Below are 19,021 nucleotides of genomic sequence, written 5' to 3'. Positions count from 1 at the left end.
CAGATATGTGCAATTCATGCAATAGTGTCGGAGTCGTTTATCGAGAACAAACTCGGACAAGTCATACCTTCGCTTGATATTACAACCGTACTGTTCAATGGACAATGCCATGTTTCCAGTGGTCAGTATATGGATTCGCGGAATATCGTATAATTAACATCCGACCGCGTCATTAAGCCCAGGCTGGTCCCGTTTTAACCACTGCGAAGCGCTAAAGCGATGCTTTACGTTTACGACAGGCGTTGCACGTGTCGCAGCATGAAAGTTAATGATCTAACATATAATATCGCGTGATCGGCTTATCGCAGTTTCAATAAAGATAAATACGTAAAATAGTATAACATGGCACAACGAAAAAAAAGTTTTAATATATTCATGTATCTATATTATTTTTACTTATAATTGAACACAACGCACGAAATATACGATAAATATAATATCCTCTCTTTTTTACTTCTATATATATCATACTTTTAAAATCAGGTTACGTTAAATAAATATTTCTTAAGTATGCTGTAATTGATACATTTCTATAATATTCTTTTATAAAAATTCCCTCGGATTAATTAACCTTAATTATTTCAGACCATTTCAAAGATGACTATTTAGTATTTATTAGTAATATATTCGTACTTTACGAAGTGACTCGTATAGGTACACAATCTATCAATTATATCTGTTTGCCTTTAAAATGTGCATTTTCACATTTCCACACTAACTAATACCCCCGAAGGCTGTTTTATCAAATTAAATTGTACCATAATTATTCGTGGAATCGAGAAAAGAGATGGGTGACGGGGAAAGGGGAATCGATTATTGGTCACAAAACATGCAATCTCGAGATCAGACTGTAAATCTGTCGGAAAGTTTCGAAATTGAAAGCTTATCGATTTTGCATGACATTGCCAGGAATTACACCGATGAAATCGCTCGGGTGAAGGGATGGCCCTAATGCAAACCCGTGCACACACCGACTGCAGTGGGTTTTCGTGCCGCTTGCGTATTGTTATCGCGCTGCATAAAACGGCTGTGCGCAACTACTGCTCGTCGTCGCTCGGATCTCTGGACTGACAAATGGGCCGCGAGTCGTGCGGAATGACAAATCGAAGCTCCAGATTCCAGCGGATGAGGCGAAATTACGCGTCGACTGACAGCTCCTTCCGGAACCACAGCGCAATACTTCTCCGTCAACCGTTGGAGTAAGCCGTTCGGGCAAACGCGAAATTACTGCTATGAAATCTGTCTTATCATTTTATGCATACGTTGTTTCCCCACGACGTATTATGCGAACGCCGTGAACCAATCGACAAATTTGTGCAATGTTCTGTGTAAGGAAAACGTACTATTATATGTATATATATATATATATATATTTGTACTGAAATTGCTGTTCTGATAATTTACGAAGTATTTGCTTTTTATACGACTCTTCAATTGTTTACACGATATACACTATATACATACACAGCGACATTTATTGTTTAAAATTTTATACACGATTCCATTTCCTATTTCCAAAACATGCTCTCTCTAAAAATGCGCATTTTTTAGGTCAACGGAAAAAAAATATAAAATGCTCCAAAATGGAATTTTTTAATTTATTATTCATATATTCGCCACATGTTTTTTATTCGCACACAATTTGATTTATCTCAAAAACACAGGACTGTTGAATTATTTATCTTAAAATGCAGGAAATATGCTTATTATTGTTGATAAAAATTGAATAGAGGAACACAATGCTACATGAAGGTCTATTAAAAATAATGAAAATTTTTCTAGAATTAATATTAAATCAGAAAAAACTTTTTACATTCTAAAAATAGTTCTAAAAAAATTTGGATAATAAAAATGATTCTCAAGAGAATTTAATTATAAAAAAGTATTTTTACAAGTTATATTTTTTGAGAGCTTTCTTTTGCATTTGAAATTACAGTGCCGAGAAGTAGATGGTCAAGAAAATTATCGAGAGTAATTGAAACATCCACAGTTTTTTCAATCCTCAATGTTTTAGAAATTGCGTCCATTCTGTCAATAAGCATTGCAGGCACTAAAAGCATATCCCTTCATCCGTGTTCACAATCCGTTCTTATCGGCTTTAACGGCTTTAACAGTATATTTAGTTCTATCCACAGCATCGCGTAATATTATATTCTGTTTTCTACTTCACGTGTATATGATTATTTATTATTTGTCATTATCAATTTTTTCTAAATCTTTTATATATATATATCATATATTATATAAATAATTTGCCTGTTTAGTTGCTGTGATTATTGTGAAAAATCTTGTCGTGTTTCCAATCCGTTCTTATGCTTTAACGGTATTTAGTTCCATCTATAGCATCACGCAATATTATATCTCGTATTTTATACTTAGCGTATGCATAAATATTTATTATTTAACGTTATCCATTCCTCCTAAATCTTCGGTATACATACCTATATATTGTATCACTAATTTGTCTGCTTATTGGTTACGATTATTGTGGGAAATTATCGATTCCCATTTGCTTAAAAAGGCGAACCGTGTTTCTTTCCCTATAAATATCTTTCCTGAGCCTTTTCTGCTTAACAACGCGTTAAAAATAAAACACAGGAATGCTCTCTGTTGTAGTCGTAATTCGTTGTCATGCATAAAACCTACGGAACGTCAGCTTTCGTTGCCGGGCTCATGGTTTTACCTTCTTATGCAATGAATCTTAGTTATAGGCTTAGGTTTTAAAGGGGTGAACCAGAGGTGTCGAGAATCACGGTGGTCGCCGCTGCGGTAAGCCGCGTCCACCGAGAAAGAGAAGAGCACCGTGGAGAAGAAGGAGGAAAGGGAGAACAGCGACTGTGAGAACTTGCAGGAGAGCGGGAGGGAAGGAGAGACGAGAAAGCAGCCTCAAAACGTGTCCCTCTCGGCTTCCGCTCGGATAGAGTCTCGGAACTCGGCAAGTAAGGTAGGTGGCCGAAGTAACTTATCGCCTAATAAATTCCAGCCATTAGACTGCGGGTAGTAATGGATGTACCATTTGCACCCTCCAGTACGTCTCGCGGTAGAGTAGGTTGGTAGGTAACGATGCGCGCGGGAGAGGAGAAGCGGACCCGCTGCCACTGCTGCAGCGCGCATCATGCGCGCGAGCTGTGTCGCTTCGGTTGCTGCTAGACGAATCCGGAATATCGATTTAAAGTTCGACATTACTCGAGCATAGTGAAAACGTGAGTTTGGTCGTGGACTCGATTAGGGACCGCTTACTTAATCCTTGCATTATCCAGAATCGGACCGGAGATGACGGTGGAGTGTGCATACTCATTCGCGTGATAAGAGCGGCGACTTGAGAACATTTCCGGAAATTGTCGGAAACAACGATGAAAGTCAATCACGTCCTATCTCTTGTCCCTCCAGAGGGTCTGGTTTCTATACACTGATGAGTAAATGACCGATGAGTCAATTATGTACGCTGTCATCGGCGTGACACGCAATAGGCAACGGGTAAGCAAGAGAGATTGATGTTTATTCGAACAAAGCACCGGTAAAAAATATCCTCTTGGTCTTACCAAGTTTGGAGGACACTCATCGGTGTCGCCATAGGTCCCGATCGCAACTATGAAAGGCTCTTGAAAAAGTTATGCCACGGACTTCGGCTTTTCGTAAAGTATGATATAGATGGAAACTTCTTAGTTAATGATGTGATTTTCTCTGAATCCAGGTCGAGGTAAGAAGTAGAAAGTAGACCGTATATTCAACTACGAACTTCTCAAATGATTTAGTCGAGAATTTGCAAACTCCTAATAGATAGCGATGGTTGTTAATCGCTATGCTTAGTAAGCTATGTGTTAAATGTTTTGAATTTTCGAATATGTCAATCGAAAATTAATCTGTGTGATTTAATTAAATTCAGTTTTACTTGATCAATATTGATATTATTTAAACTATCTAACATGTTTCTATTTCATCTTATCTCATAAATTTTGAAGCTTTTAAAAAAAACATTTTTTTAAAGAACCTTTATTCTAAAAAGTCAATCGTTTAATTTAAAATTATAATAATTTGTAATATAAAATTAAAGGTAATTATTTATTTAACCAGAAATCTTTCTTTCTCCCTCATTTTTTCCTCTAAAAACTGTCGTATATAGCTCACGCGTGAGACAATTACGCGATTTCTTTTAAGTAAAATAATCATACAAATCAGCACAGTTCATTAAAATAATCCCATTAAAATAATGCAGATGCCGTAGCTTACAGGACAGTTCGAACAATCCACGTAATAACGATAATTAGCTTGATTAAAATAAGGTTCTTTTGAAGAAATGGTCTTCTTGATAGGATATTGTATCAATGGGAACAATAGAAATATAATAATGAGCATAACACTTTAACAAGAACCGCGCAATTTAGCATCTGTAAATCGAGCGTTTAATAGTTTGTGTGTAATCGCAAAGCGGTAGTAAACGTAGTGGTAAATAATATCTGGACGGTCACAAACGACGTCTTTTCTCGTCTGACTCGCAAATGTGTTTAAGGAAACCTAACGAAATAGCTGAGCAATGAGCTGTTGAAACAATAGAAAGGAAAATAGGAAATTCTCAACGACAACCGTTTCTACGCACGGCCGAACTGTTTTACGTTCGTTTCTATGGGCTACGGTTTTACGGGATTTTCAGTCCTTCGAAACGATCGTACGACAGAATTCTATAATACTGGTATTGAAATTTATGTCTGTGTACATGAGGACTGTGGTTTAATAAATTTTTCGCAATGAAAATGCAAATTGCTTAAATTTCCCTTCGATCAACTGTCAAAAAAAAAAAATGTCAAAAAATCTTTAATTTATCACGTTATATCTATACTAAATATCAAAGTTCATGCTTTTTTTTAAAAGACTATGTAAATAATTCAAGTTTAACTTATTTGCGAATAGGAACATAAACTGCACATGTGATGGTCATTTGACCGGACAGTGATCTATGTGTTAAACCTTTCCGTCGTGTTAATCATGTTAGTCATGTTTTATTGTATCACACATCACTGATGGACCACACAACATTCTATCAATCCATCTAGGTAACAGACAGCCTACGAGTATTCATTCATAACGCCTCTCTAGAACAGAACAGACAAATTATCTATGTAAAATCTTTCATTCAAATGATCCATTCTACAAGAATACATTTTACTTTCGTTGAAATGATTGCACAAATTATTTTTTTATTCAGAAATGTTTTAACACATAAGCTCTTAATTGTGTTAATTAACAATGATGATGATTTCTTCATATATCATCTAATCTAATTTAAGCGATATACAAATTTCACACATATCGTTAGGATCTTATTTCTAAGATTACTAAGCTAAAAATCTACAATATACCATTAGGCACCAACAACGAACAATTTGGTCTTTAGAGGATCTTTCGTACGACAATATACGCGCAATCCATTATTGCGACATTTAATCAACTAGCTCTGTATGACAAATACAAATAGCAACTACTGTACTCGATACAACAGACAGTAGTTATAACGCATTGGCGGTTCAATTCAGTTGTTTGTTTACTGCCGCAAGTCTACTACACACAGAGGCGAAGTTGAGCGGGCGATACTTTAAAGGACTATCACGATATACATGTAGAAGCGGTTTATGTTAGGCTCTCCTCGCAGTATTTTCTCATCGTACGTGCCAATAGCTGAATTGGTTGTGAATGTGCGCAAACGTCAAGTATACGCGTGTATACGATGGGGATAACATATATACATACATATATATGTGTGTGTGTGTGTGTGTGTGTGTGTGTGTAACGTCGAGCAGGATTTTACGGTACGGGTTTTACGATTATATTTATTGCGCCTGGCTTCTACGGTCTCGTGGAACGCTTTCTCTGAGAGCGATCGCGACGTAAGTAGTCGATAAAGCAATTCTCAATGAGCGCGGGAAAACCCGCGTATAGCAGCGGTTATATCCGCGCCTGCCGACGTGCAAAGTACCTAGGGGAAGCCGAAACCGGAAATAGGCACGAGCTGCATCGGCACCAGCGCGATTGGAAGCATGGCGAGTAATTCTATTATGTCGACGACGACGACGACGACGGTAGCGGTAAGCCTCTTCTTCTCAATTTGTCGCGTACAACGCTAAGGAGAACGACGCCCGCACTCCGCGGACTATCGCAAATCGTATCAGTGTCGATCGATTGCCTACCGCACACGGCGCGGATCTCCGCATTTGTACTTCTCACAACATTCTAGACGAACGTTCTATACGCGTGATGGTCCTCCGAGTTGCACAGCTTCGCGCGCTTCGAAAGGCCAAATGAGCTCCACCTCTAACGCAACATCACGTTTCCTTTGTACGTAGCGGGTACCGACCATCTGAACAACAATGGTCTATACACGAGGAGTATCTAAATTGTCACTTTGTACGTGACCGCGACGTAGACACGTAATAAAACGTAATCGTCCTCGTAGTTCGCTGAGTACGTGTAAACGGACAGCGCACATGCGGAATATATTCTGAGATATCATTCGATATATTGGTTCGTTTCTTGAAGTAATCAGATTCACTCTTTTCGATAACAAAATTTTACATAACTACGCGTGTTTCATTCTATTCCGATTTGGACTATTGGGACATGTATAAGTAGACTTATAAGATACTTGAATTTCAGATTATTTTATAGCGTTAGGCGTCCTACTTTTAGTAAAGCTTCTTATTGATAAAACACCGCGAAATAATCGGGATACTGCGTGTGCTAATAAAAGCCCTTTATCTCGAGTTCTTTCGAATGATTCACAATCGTCGGAATGTGGAGAAATCGTTAGAATTTATAGTTGTATAAATCACTAAACGAGTTATCCGAAGAAACGGACGTTTGCGATGCACATAGATGCGACGGTACGCGTTTGAAAATTTGAAATATCTCGGACATTGTAGATCATTCTCTTTACTCTCTTTTTTTCTTTCTTATTCTGGTATTGACATATCACAATTTATACAACAGTTGTATTTCATTTTTATCTAACGTTCCGACTTTCTATGGTTATATTAATAAAAATCGAAAAGTTATAAATATGTAAAGTTGCGTCTCGAGCTTTCGAACTTTTGACTATTTACTTAAGCGTTTCAAATATTAATTGTTGTACTTTTCAACCTGACATATCGCAATCTCTTAATTTTTATTTAACTGAAATTATATATATTCTTTCTCGCAAAATCCATAGTTTTTAACATTAATTTATCCTATAACTTCGTTTCTTCCATTTGACTTTGTTATTCTTAATATAATTTTTGACTAATTTTAATTTAACAAAAAAAATGCTGTGTATTGATAGTTAATTTACAAGACACCGAGATTAAATAAATTTCTTGTTTAGTAATAAAGTAAGAATAAGATTATAAATTCAAATAATGTATTACTATGTTTTCTTGTCATGTCCTCTTTTTAGCTGTACAGAATACAGCATTCAAATCGAAACTATATCAACGTATAAAATCTGGTTTAAATTTTATCGCCGGTGCGGATGGAGGCAGCACGGTAATTCGCTGCCAAGTATCTCGTAGCAGTAGTTGGGCTGATACAGCGGTAATTTCGTAATTTGTACGCCTCTCGTGTGAGCCGCGCGCGTGTTCGCTTCGAAAATCAAGGGAAACCACCAGGGATCACCTGTGTGTCCCAGTTTCTATTCTCTCGGTCCGGTAAGCTCTCCGAGGTTCCACCACAGAGTTCCTGAAAGCGCAGGCACCTCGAAGACTCGCCGCCCCTTCGAGCTGGATAAGTGGGTATTAGGCGAGTCGAGGGGCGAACAATAACGCGGATCGGTTAACTTAATAATGGACATTAGAGCGTTATACCGGGGGACGAGGTTGAAACTTGTCTGCCGTGATGTGGGTGATTTGCTTCGAAGATTTTCCCGAAAGCACTTCGAGAAGTCGAGCTTCCTCGAGACCACGAAGATCTAACGGCTCCCGCAGGTATAGTAAACCACTTGCGAATATCTTCAAATTTGCTGAACGCGTCAAGCGGAGATGACAAAGAACTGTCATCTCCCTTTATATACATGAATATCACAGTGTATGAATAATTGATGGAAGGTGAAAAATATTTTCCGTAAGAGACAATCGCAAAAGCAACATTTTTGTTGTACTCTTATTACTTGTTAATTCTAAATAAAATAAAATTATTCATAATTTTTATAATCTTACTATTTACGCGAGTATAAATGAATCGATCATACTATTAATAAAGATTACTTTCAAATAATAAAATTCTCGATAAAAAATATGTATTTATAATTAGACAATTGAATAAATTTGACTATAATATAATTAAGATAATTAATTATTTATTTCATTTAAAGCACTGCATTTAAAACTGTACTGTTATCTTATTGCAATAAATACTTTTTTAAACATAATTATTTCGTTTAAAGTAAATATTGTCCCGAGTATGCGCAGTGGGTTTGGCATTTTGCATGGAGTGAACCACTTCATTGTATTCGACGATGAACACAGTGATTGCTGCATTATTTGATACATTTCATAATGCATGCTAATGCATGTACAATGTGTAATGTTCTATTATTTTTATTAAATAATTACTCTAATGCAATTCCTACTTTAAATAAACTGACAATCGTCATATTTTATGTAGAACTCAAAAATGTGATATAATTGAACTTAATACTTTTTTTAAATATAAAATAGAATATATAGTTTCAATTGTAAATATATTCAAGTTTGTGATTATTTATGATTAATTATATTAAATTCATAAAAGAGATCATTTTTAAGCAGCTCTATTAATTAAGCAACTCTGTACTTAATCTTTTTTTAGAACGATTTTTCACATCGAAAATATAAAGAGAAAAATTCGTTTATCGTCCAGTACAATGTAATTCATTCCATAATTATACACAATAACACGTAATACGAGCCGAAGGACCGTAGTTTATTACATGCAAGCAGTATATAATTGTTGCGCGATGAACAAGAGGATCGGTTTACATGGCGAGTGGCAAAATCAGCGTGATACGAAGTGCGTGTGCGATGCACGAGATAAAACCAGTATAATTAACGCGGCGTCGACGCGTCGGTGATAACACAATTCGCGGTGTTCATTGACGGAGCGGAATGGGTTGGTGGAAGGAACGCAATCAGCTTAATTCAAGTTTCATTAATATAATGCGTGCAGGGTCGCATCGGGCCTTATAATGAGGTAAGTGCGCGTTGTGGCAGTCACGCGACACGCGTCGCCTCGTGTCCGTTGTACATTTGGTTGCGTGACAAGCAGACAGTCCCTGATAAACCGGAAGCCGGGTTTCAGACGGGGCAAGCTGCTTTGCATGCCAACGATAACGCTTTTTGCCCATTAACGTGATTAAACGTCGCGCAAGATTGCCGCACGGTCTTTTTCAAACACGCTCCCGCGTCAAGGGACTACGATGAAGTCGCTCCCTTCTCCCCCACCATCGTGGCGCGTTGCGTAGAATGTCGGAATAATGACAGAGAAATATGTATTCTTGCTCTGACGTTAAAAGGTTAACATCATACACCCGCCCCGTTTAATTACTGTACGCACTAACGTGCCCCAGAGTACGCGACGTACACGCGATTCAGATTTCCACCGTGATTGTGCATTACGACGCAACATCGTTTAAATATATATTTTAGAATTGTTTCGTATAATCATAATAATTGATACGATCGTTCGGATACGTTATGTGTTATTATTATTTTTTTTTTTTGTATTATTATTGAAAATTTTATAAAAACGTAGAAATGTATAAAGACATGAATGTATAACAAAAGAAGACATATACAATGTACATACCTCTAAAATGTTTCATTACTCTTCAAACTTTAAACCGTATTTTGTAAACGTGTATTACACAAAAATAATGATGCATCGGATTATTATTATTAATAAGGATGCTTGTGTCCTAAAAATGTCTATCGAGCTCTTTGATATGCAGATGTTTATTAATATGATAAAATAATATTACTAGTTTGCGTCAAAACACTATCACGGAAATTATAGTAGCGCGCATCATGGAGTGATATATTTTATTGTGGCTGTCGAGATGATATATCTGTATGAAATTAATGATGAGTCTTCGCACGTGAGCTTCAGTACCATAATAGCGAATTTGCACGTCAAATATATGTATCAAATATCCTGTGGTGTCGACATAAATTTATAGAATAGATAATAAATTGTATATGTAAGAATAGCATGATTTTCGCGTCTATCAAACGTGCAATAATAGATACGCATTATATAAAAAATAATATAAATTATAGTAAAATATATGAATAAAATAAAATATGCCTGGATGAATTACTAACGTTAAATAATTTTTCAAGTATTCATGTTATCTCACAAAGTAGTTCTGACAACAGACTGATAACGAAGCACTCAGGGGCGCGCTAGCTCCGTAAATAATCGAATAAACAAGATAATTTCGATAACAACATTGGTGCGTGTCAGGAACTGTTTAATCGAACAATATCCCCAAAGAAATACTGATATAACTTTATCTATCTTATAATAAAATACCTGTAAAATAGCTAAGATCATATTTCTCTTTTTTAATGTATATTACAATTTCTTAAATTTGAGGAAAGTCTCTCACATTATTGACGAAATTAAATTCAATATTTCGTGAAAGTAGATTATAAAATTTTCTGTTCATCGATTTTCTAATAATCTAACATAATATATGGTACAATTATCGCCGTAAGGCCTGTCATCTTGGTGCAATCTCCTTCGTCAATGTCCACACGCTGACGAAAAGGGATGTCGACCCCGTGATAGGCTTAGCTGACCGTTCACGATAAGCACATCCCCATGCACCATGCCCTTGCGGAGTCGTCCCAGGACTTCGCTCCAGAAATTTCATTTCCTGGATATATCTCCGGAGACAGATCGATCGTTCCGGAAATCCCCGTACAAGCTGTGAGAGATTCACTTTGACACGTCTAGCGGAATCGGTGTGGACCGCGCGAACCTTTATCCCTTTCCTTATAACCACCTCCGATTTCAATCCCGGGAGCTCCTTTTCCTCACGTGTTATTCTCAGAAAAAGGACGATGCGAAAGGAATGAAACATCTTGTAAAATGCTATCCGTATATTTATTCAATTGTCGAATACTAACGTTCAAAAATCCTACATAAATATTACATAAATCAAATTTAGTGAACAAATCTCTGGCGTGAATTAAAAATGTTAAAATGTATCATGATTATGTAGAAAATATAGATATTCAATATAAAAAATAAACTATAATAAAAAAATAAGAATGTAAATTTCTATAAAGAAATTAATACATATTTTTAAACAACATACATGTATATGAAAGGAAACAAACTTATTTTTTATGACAAAAAGTGATATCTATTTTATCTGTTCTTAATTATAGAAAGGGAGGTAGAAGCTTGCTAAATATAACAAGAAGCTTGAATAAAGTTAGAAGCTCACTAAATATAACAAGAAAGATTTGTGAATGTTGTTTAGCATAATAGTAACTCATTACCGATACAGAACTTTATCAAGATGCAATTCACATCAATTCACGAAATTCTCACGCTACCGCTATTGTTCCCGCCAAGTCGGTCGACAGAAGGGTTCCCTAGAGTGTCCTATCCACTCTTCCGCCATTCCCACCCACAGTAGATGTTTGTGGTTTGTTAGAAAGACGTAACAAATAAGGTAATCTTCCACACATATAGTCGGCTTGTTCAGGCTGGGTGCCGTGTTGACTCTAAAATAGCGCAGTCGGAAACCCTCCTTTTCCGTTTTATTTCTCTGTCGTTCAAGAGAGAAAAACAGAGAAAGAGAGAAAAAGGAGAAATCTTACTTGGAAGGTTTTCGAGACTATCTTTACTGTAGTATGCGTATATGCGTATAATATATACCATATACGTGCATAGAATGGTGTGTATAAGTTTATATCTATATATACTTATGAAAAAGAAAAAGCGTATAACATGGTGGCTAAAAGATGGAACCATGACTGTGAATGGAGGTGTGACTTTCGCGAGACCCCTTACGATAGTATCTATATGCGTATCAGTGTAAATACTTCATACACATATCTCAGGATAATGTATATATATAGATGCTTACAAATGTGTGGACGTAGAAAAAAATTCACACAATGTAAGAACCAAAAAAAAGTATAACCGTAAAATGGAAAGTAAATGAAAAAGTACTCTTTAGTCGATGTTTATAATCGGTTGTTATATTTAAGAGATATTTAAGATGTCATGAATTAATCACAGAATCGTATTAGGATCTTGACATTGAAAGTAATCTTCAAATAAGAGTAGACTATGAATACCGGTCGTTATGATATAAATATATGTGTATATAATACATATGCAACATATTGCTCATTTGTTGTAACATTTTTGACACATTTAAAACATATTTTCAAAATATAAATTTAAAATCGTTAAAATTTTTTTAAATACAATTTTTTTAATTTTTCTGATTACAGAAATAAAAACATGTTCCTTAAAAGTGTGTTCTTGCATTTATTTTTTATTTTTTAAAGCATCTAAAAATGCTAATTTTTTAGTTATATCGTTGTTGTAGCGATGTAAAAATAAATGAACGGTATGTATATACAATTACAATACATCGAAAAATACATGGACAAACTGATGTGCAGAAATGACGAGAATGCTCACTCAAAACAACGACTGAGGAATGGATCGTGGAAAAGACAGAAAATATACGAGAAACTGAGAAGAAATGAGAATGAAAAGGCGAAAAGAGACGAAACATTCTGCAGAAGAAGCAAGCAAAGAAGTAGTGAGTTCACGCATGCAAGGCACCGACGGCTTTACGTGGCTAGAAAGCGCAAGACATTGGACGGTTATATTTTGAATTTCTTCATTACTGGTTCGTGTACGCGTCAAATTATAAACGGAGTTGTTTATGTAGGAATATAAGTGTGCACTTTTATTAAATTCGAATACATCTTCGTGCTTGAATTACCGTCTAATAAAAGTTACGCTCAGAAGAAAAATTATTTTCTATTTATTCAGCAGTCATAAAATTAACATTTTATTCACGTTTCACGATTTTCGCAACGTTCCGCTCTTTCCTCTGAACTTTATTTCTCAAGGAAATATTACATTTTTATAATTCTCAGTTTATATTATATTTAGATTTGTCTCAATTATGAATAATCATTGTTTTGTGGTATGTAACCACAAATTGAACAAAACAATTTTACAAGTATATATGTATAAAGAAAACTACAAATTTGTATTAATTTGAAATGAAAATATCAAGAATTATATCATGTAGTCAAGATACTTTACGTATTTATTTATGATACAACTTTATTGTTATAATAAACAATTTATTATTTTTATTACCTGTTTTTAATAAACGTATATAATCAGAATTTTTTAATAGACAAATCAGATTGTATTTGTCCGAAGCAACAAAAAAATGATAATCGTTTACGGTGAGATAATCGACAAATTTTACTCGATAGTTAAAAACTATTTATTAAATTTTTTTTTAAAGAAATGTAACTAATTGATACAGACTTACAAGTTCTTATATACTTATTTTTATAGAGGCAATGTAAGTGCAATAATTATATCTTGTAAACGTTTCTAATGATTCTAATTTAAAAAAAAATGTTTTATAATTAAGACAAAACGTAATATCTTAGATCTAATAAATGTATTATATTTTATACAAATTTATTATTAAAAAGGATAGGTTTCTAAATATTATTTCTTTCATAATAATTTAACTAACTGACGGTTACGAGCTTGACAGACATTTCTTAAGATGCCTCATCAAAGCTCAACGAAGATATTGAGTTCAGAACGTTACAGGCTAGCGCACCACGGAAAGTAATTTCATCGTTTGCTCTTAAATTAATTACGGAACTAGAATTTTCGCGAAACCTTTGAACCCACTCGTTAGCCACTCGTCCCAAGTAAACATTAAATCTTAAATACTGAAAAATGCCTTAAAACTTGGATGCTAGAATAGCAATATAATTGAGAAAATCTAAAATAAAATCTGTATTTTTTGCACTGTGTAAATAAAACTGTTAAATGTGAAATATTATTTTAACCGGATATGAAAATAAAAACTGTTAGCCATTAACTATTTTTAAACACGCTTATCAATAAAAGTAAAGAACAATAAAGTATATATGTATTTTTGAATTCAATTTAAAAAATTCATGCCTTAATCTATTTAAATTCGCTATGGACGTATTGGATTTGCCTACAATGTAGAACAAACGGCAGAACAAACATTTAAATATCAATGTATGTCGCGTGAAGTTTAGCATTATTGGACAATATCGGCAACCTCTCTGCGACATTTTTATTCACTTCAATTAACAATCTGCACCAATACATTCGCATGCAGAATCGACTCTCAAACAATATAATTACAGAAATCTCACTGAAAGTCTCACATATATCATACGTTTGTTGTATTCACACATACTTCGCACATACCATACACACGTGCCCGTATTCAACACTTACAAGTGAAAATTATTGGATGTGTCTGAAAAACAATTGCACGTTCAGCAATCGTGTGCGTGCTATCCCCGATTATTTCGTTATGCCTTTGTGCTCCGTAAACAGTCGTTAGAAATCCGCAGTCAAGCCCGGTACGTGCGAATTTCCTCGTTAAAGTGAGAACACGGTAAGACCGAAGGGAGGTGTCCCCAAGTGTGTAACGCTATCCCTTCGAACTAATGTATCTATACGTGGGTCGAGTGCCAGACAAGTCTCGGTTATCATCCTTTACTAAAGAGGGTCGATGCAGTGTCTATGGTATCACGAATTTAAGCGGAAACCCTGTATTTCAGCAACGTTTCTGTCAAACACTGTGTCACCTGGGGACCAAAGTTGAGAGCAGGATACATGGACTCGAAGCAACCATGTTTAAATAATAAATTTTGAGTAAAAAGTATTTAATTTTAATTCGCTAAAATTAAATCTACTTTACTTACTAAAATTGAAACATGACATACGTCCTTATTGAAAATTGCAGTGACATTTGACAATCTTTATTTCAGGCTTATCTTATTTTCTGTAATTAATATATTGTGCCTATAAATATTTGTTATAAAGAATAATGTATACTGGTTTATATGTTGTCTTTCGGCAAATATGAAGACACGCAAATCTCTGTTTGCTTTTTAAATTTAATTTAAAAGAGAAGAAGTAAAAGCCAAATAAGTACACATAGGTACTAAATACACTTGAATTTGTCAGACCATACACTTTTCTTCGTTCACAAGATGACGCAGTTTACCGTATAATTACATTATTTCATAGCATATTACATTAAACAGCGCTCACGACAATCTTCATAGTTACACGTAATGTAATTGCGTAGCTCGTTGAAACGGCGTGTGTCACGCGAGGTAAACGCCACATTGCACTGTGTGGGTTGCTTGCTCTGTAAAATTAAATTTTCTGCATGGGCTAGAATGAACTCTTGGCAAGTACCAAGTTTTGTCAATAATGTTTTTAGAAAATTAATATTGACATACGTATTATTTACCTTAAAAGTAAACAATTATCTTTTTTTTTAATATCTAAATCGCGCGCGCGTGACGCGAATAAGTTTTCTTACAAATAAAACTTAGTTGCAAAAGTATGGAAAAGTAAGCGAGATATTTTACAAGCAAAATATTGTTTTAACTATAATGGAAGAATTTTTCATTCGCGTAAAAAATATTCTTTGCTAAGCCACACTAAAAATACTATAATGCTCAATGTTAATATAACAAGGCAGTTCGCAAATTTTTACACGATAAAGCAATATATTTTGTGTATAGTTGCTTACCCTTCATCGAGAATGCAACACCAGAGATTCGATAGTTTGGATTTATCGAAAAGCGATCAGCTCGGCGCTTAGCCATAGGCGTGATACTGAGCAGCGAGAGATGCTCGGTTGATGAGAATTTTTATTGAAATTTTGTAAGGCAGCACAACCGGCCCCTGAATTGAATTCCGCGTGTGCCTTATAATCCCAATCGCACCGAAAAATTGTATTCCATCTACCATACGCGGCCCTCTGCTAGCGCGCTCAACTTCGAGACTCTCACTTCTATACAAGAATATGTCACTATATACATATTTCACCGAGAAATTCCGACAGCGGCACAAGTAAGCCGATATCGCCGCTGAGTGAACGTATTCAAATGCATTGACTAGATATGCAGTCCTCACTTGTGTGAGGTGAAGAAAAAAGGCAACGATGAAATAAATGTGACCCAAATTTCATATACAGAATTTATCAGATAACAATATAAGCTATACATATAAAAACATAAAGACTTAATCATGACGTGACATTTGTGATAATTACTTATTTTTTGTATACGTTACATTTTTTACAATATAGTTAATTATATCGTATAACTGAAATGTTCTAATTAAAATTATGTATTTGTAAAACGTAACTTGAAAATTTGAATGCCTGTGCAAACAAAGCTTAACAAAATTTTAATATTTTATTATATAAATTTTATTCAAAAATATTTGTTGTAGCGTGTTAATTTCATTTAATTATTATGAATTAGTAGGTGCGTGAAATTTAAGCACACTGCCTAATATGTGTCTAACTCGTAAAACCGTAAATTCATCAACAGAATCAGCGACAAACTTTTAAGAAGTCGACAATGTACCAATCGCAGTTAAATCAGAGTCCATTTTCCAAGTGGAAGTTCCGATTCACTCCAATTGAAACTACCGTGAAGAACCATTTCGATCAGAAAGTTCTAACTGCTCTCCAGCAGATCGCAGAAACATTGACATCGTTAGGCAATGACTTCCGCGTCCACCGTAGTTCGAAAATCGTTAACTCAGAGGAATTTACGAACGAATCGTGCGAGCTGCCGTGAAACCGACACGCTTCTTCTGTTTCTGACGATGACTTTCGTTTCTCTATGACGCAAGTTACCTCCCCCAGCAAAAACTTGCACGGAACTTTAGGTGACGTCTTAAATCACTCAAATTGTCTATCAAGAAAGTGCGTCTCAAACTTAGTTAAAAGCTACGAGCAAAACTTTATATAAATTTATAATATCGTGACGTTTTTGGTTTAGGTTATTATAAGATCTGTGATCATTAAAAGAGCAAACTCTCGGTTATTATATCATTTTACATATTAATTGACAAGTTCTTATCTTAATTTGAAAAATGCAATATATAGTGCCAATTAAGATTTTTTAGAAAAATATTTTTTTATATTAAATAGAAAAAGCATGTTTTTATTATGTCACGAAAAGTCGCGGTATATATATATGAAGTATAATAGTACGATAATGTGCCTATATTACTTGATAAATTATAAAATAACAAACAGATTCTTCTTACATCCTATTTTCTTTTCCTTTTTGCATAATTTATTATTACAATCCATAATTTACGTCAAGCAAGCTGTAATTAGAACAGTCCCCTCCAATAATGCGCAATTCAATTATCAAGGAGTAACTTCCAAAGCCTGCAGCAGTGGGTACTTCATTTCGCCATGGTAATATACAATTCAGGCAGTTCCCCACCAGAAAACGAAGAGTGAGCTTGTCCACTCTTTCGATTATCTCCAGAAATAATTAGCGCGGTCGATCAGCGGCATCCGCTCACCAGGCGAGAAACAAGTAAACCTATAAAAATACCATTAACCGGGTGGCGCAAGTGCAACGGTTCGCACACTGCTACTGGGAAAATGAGACGCTGGCAAAAAGGGGATAGAGACGGACGGTCGCGAAAGAGGATGGACGGGAACAAGACAGGAGTGGAGAAAGGAGAGGATGGAAGGTAAAGGGGCAAGGTCCGTTAATGAATTTCGAAGCTGGGAAGCTCCGTTCCCTATATCCTGGAGACTCTCATTACGTGAGAAGCTTTAAGAATTCCTGGTACTCGTAATTCACTGCGATTCTGGAAGGATGGCCGGAAGATTGCTGGAACAGTGGCGTATCCGCGACGCCATTAGAATGCTCGTTCGCCTCCCAATGTCTTCCCAAGCACGGTGATAATCCACTAATTCAACGTGCAAAGCGATGTCGTTCGGGTTCGCTCTCGCTTCATCGAGCTTGCGAATTTTCACGAATTTGCGCTCCTTCGCACCCGGATAATTTCGAAACAATGAACTTTATAAAGATGTAAAAAGTACCCCTTTTTCACACACACACACACACACACACACACACACACACACACACACACACATATATATAAGATTGAAATATTAACGTTTCAGTGGAATTTTACGATTAGCTGAATTGGCATAGTAATAAAGCACTGACAATTAAATAATTTGGAAATATAAATTAATAAATTACGTAGATATTTTTCTGTAAAAATGATCCAATTGCTAAAAGTACGAGACTTGATATTTAATTATTCGTCGGATTTATTTTTCTCTTTTATGCCAATATACTGTCTATAAATTATTAAATATCGATTCATCGAATTTGAGTAAATATTATTGATAAAAATATGATTATTATGATTATATTTATAATATTGTAATACCTATTAATTTCTTATTGATTTTAATTCATTGTGCGATAAAGTGTAATAATAATAAATCAGATTGAAAGTTAATAATTTAAATGTTTTCAAAAAATCTTAAAGGCAAAAGAGACTTTCGCAGCTTGAAATATTATATATTATAGATAATATATATATATATATATACATATATATTACATAAACATTTTCATAAATATTTTCGCACAACAAAATAATATGGATACATTCCGTGCATGACAAATACCTCGACGCTGTAAATGTAGAACAAAGCTGCAATTCTAACTTACATGGATATTTAAGCAGCGTAGCGTTCTCGTAAAAGAGCACACCAACTTGCATTTATGTCCAATCATCATGGTACATTTTACGGACACATGTAATTGCGTGTTACATTACACCCCGCAGATAATACAATAATAATGTTGGCATGTGCATCATGGTGTCACTGTGGGAGATAAAGCGATCGTTCGCAAACGAGCCGCGAAATTTCGTTTCACGTATG

Source organism: Cyphomyrmex costatus, unplaced genomic scaffold (assembly GCF_001594065.2).
Source record: "Cyphomyrmex costatus isolate MS0001 unplaced genomic scaffold, Ccosl1.0 scaffold43, whole genome shotgun sequence".
Lineage (NCBI taxonomy): Eukaryota > Metazoa > Arthropoda > Insecta > Hymenoptera > Formicidae > Cyphomyrmex > Cyphomyrmex costatus.
This window is presented reverse-complemented; position numbering follows the sequence as displayed.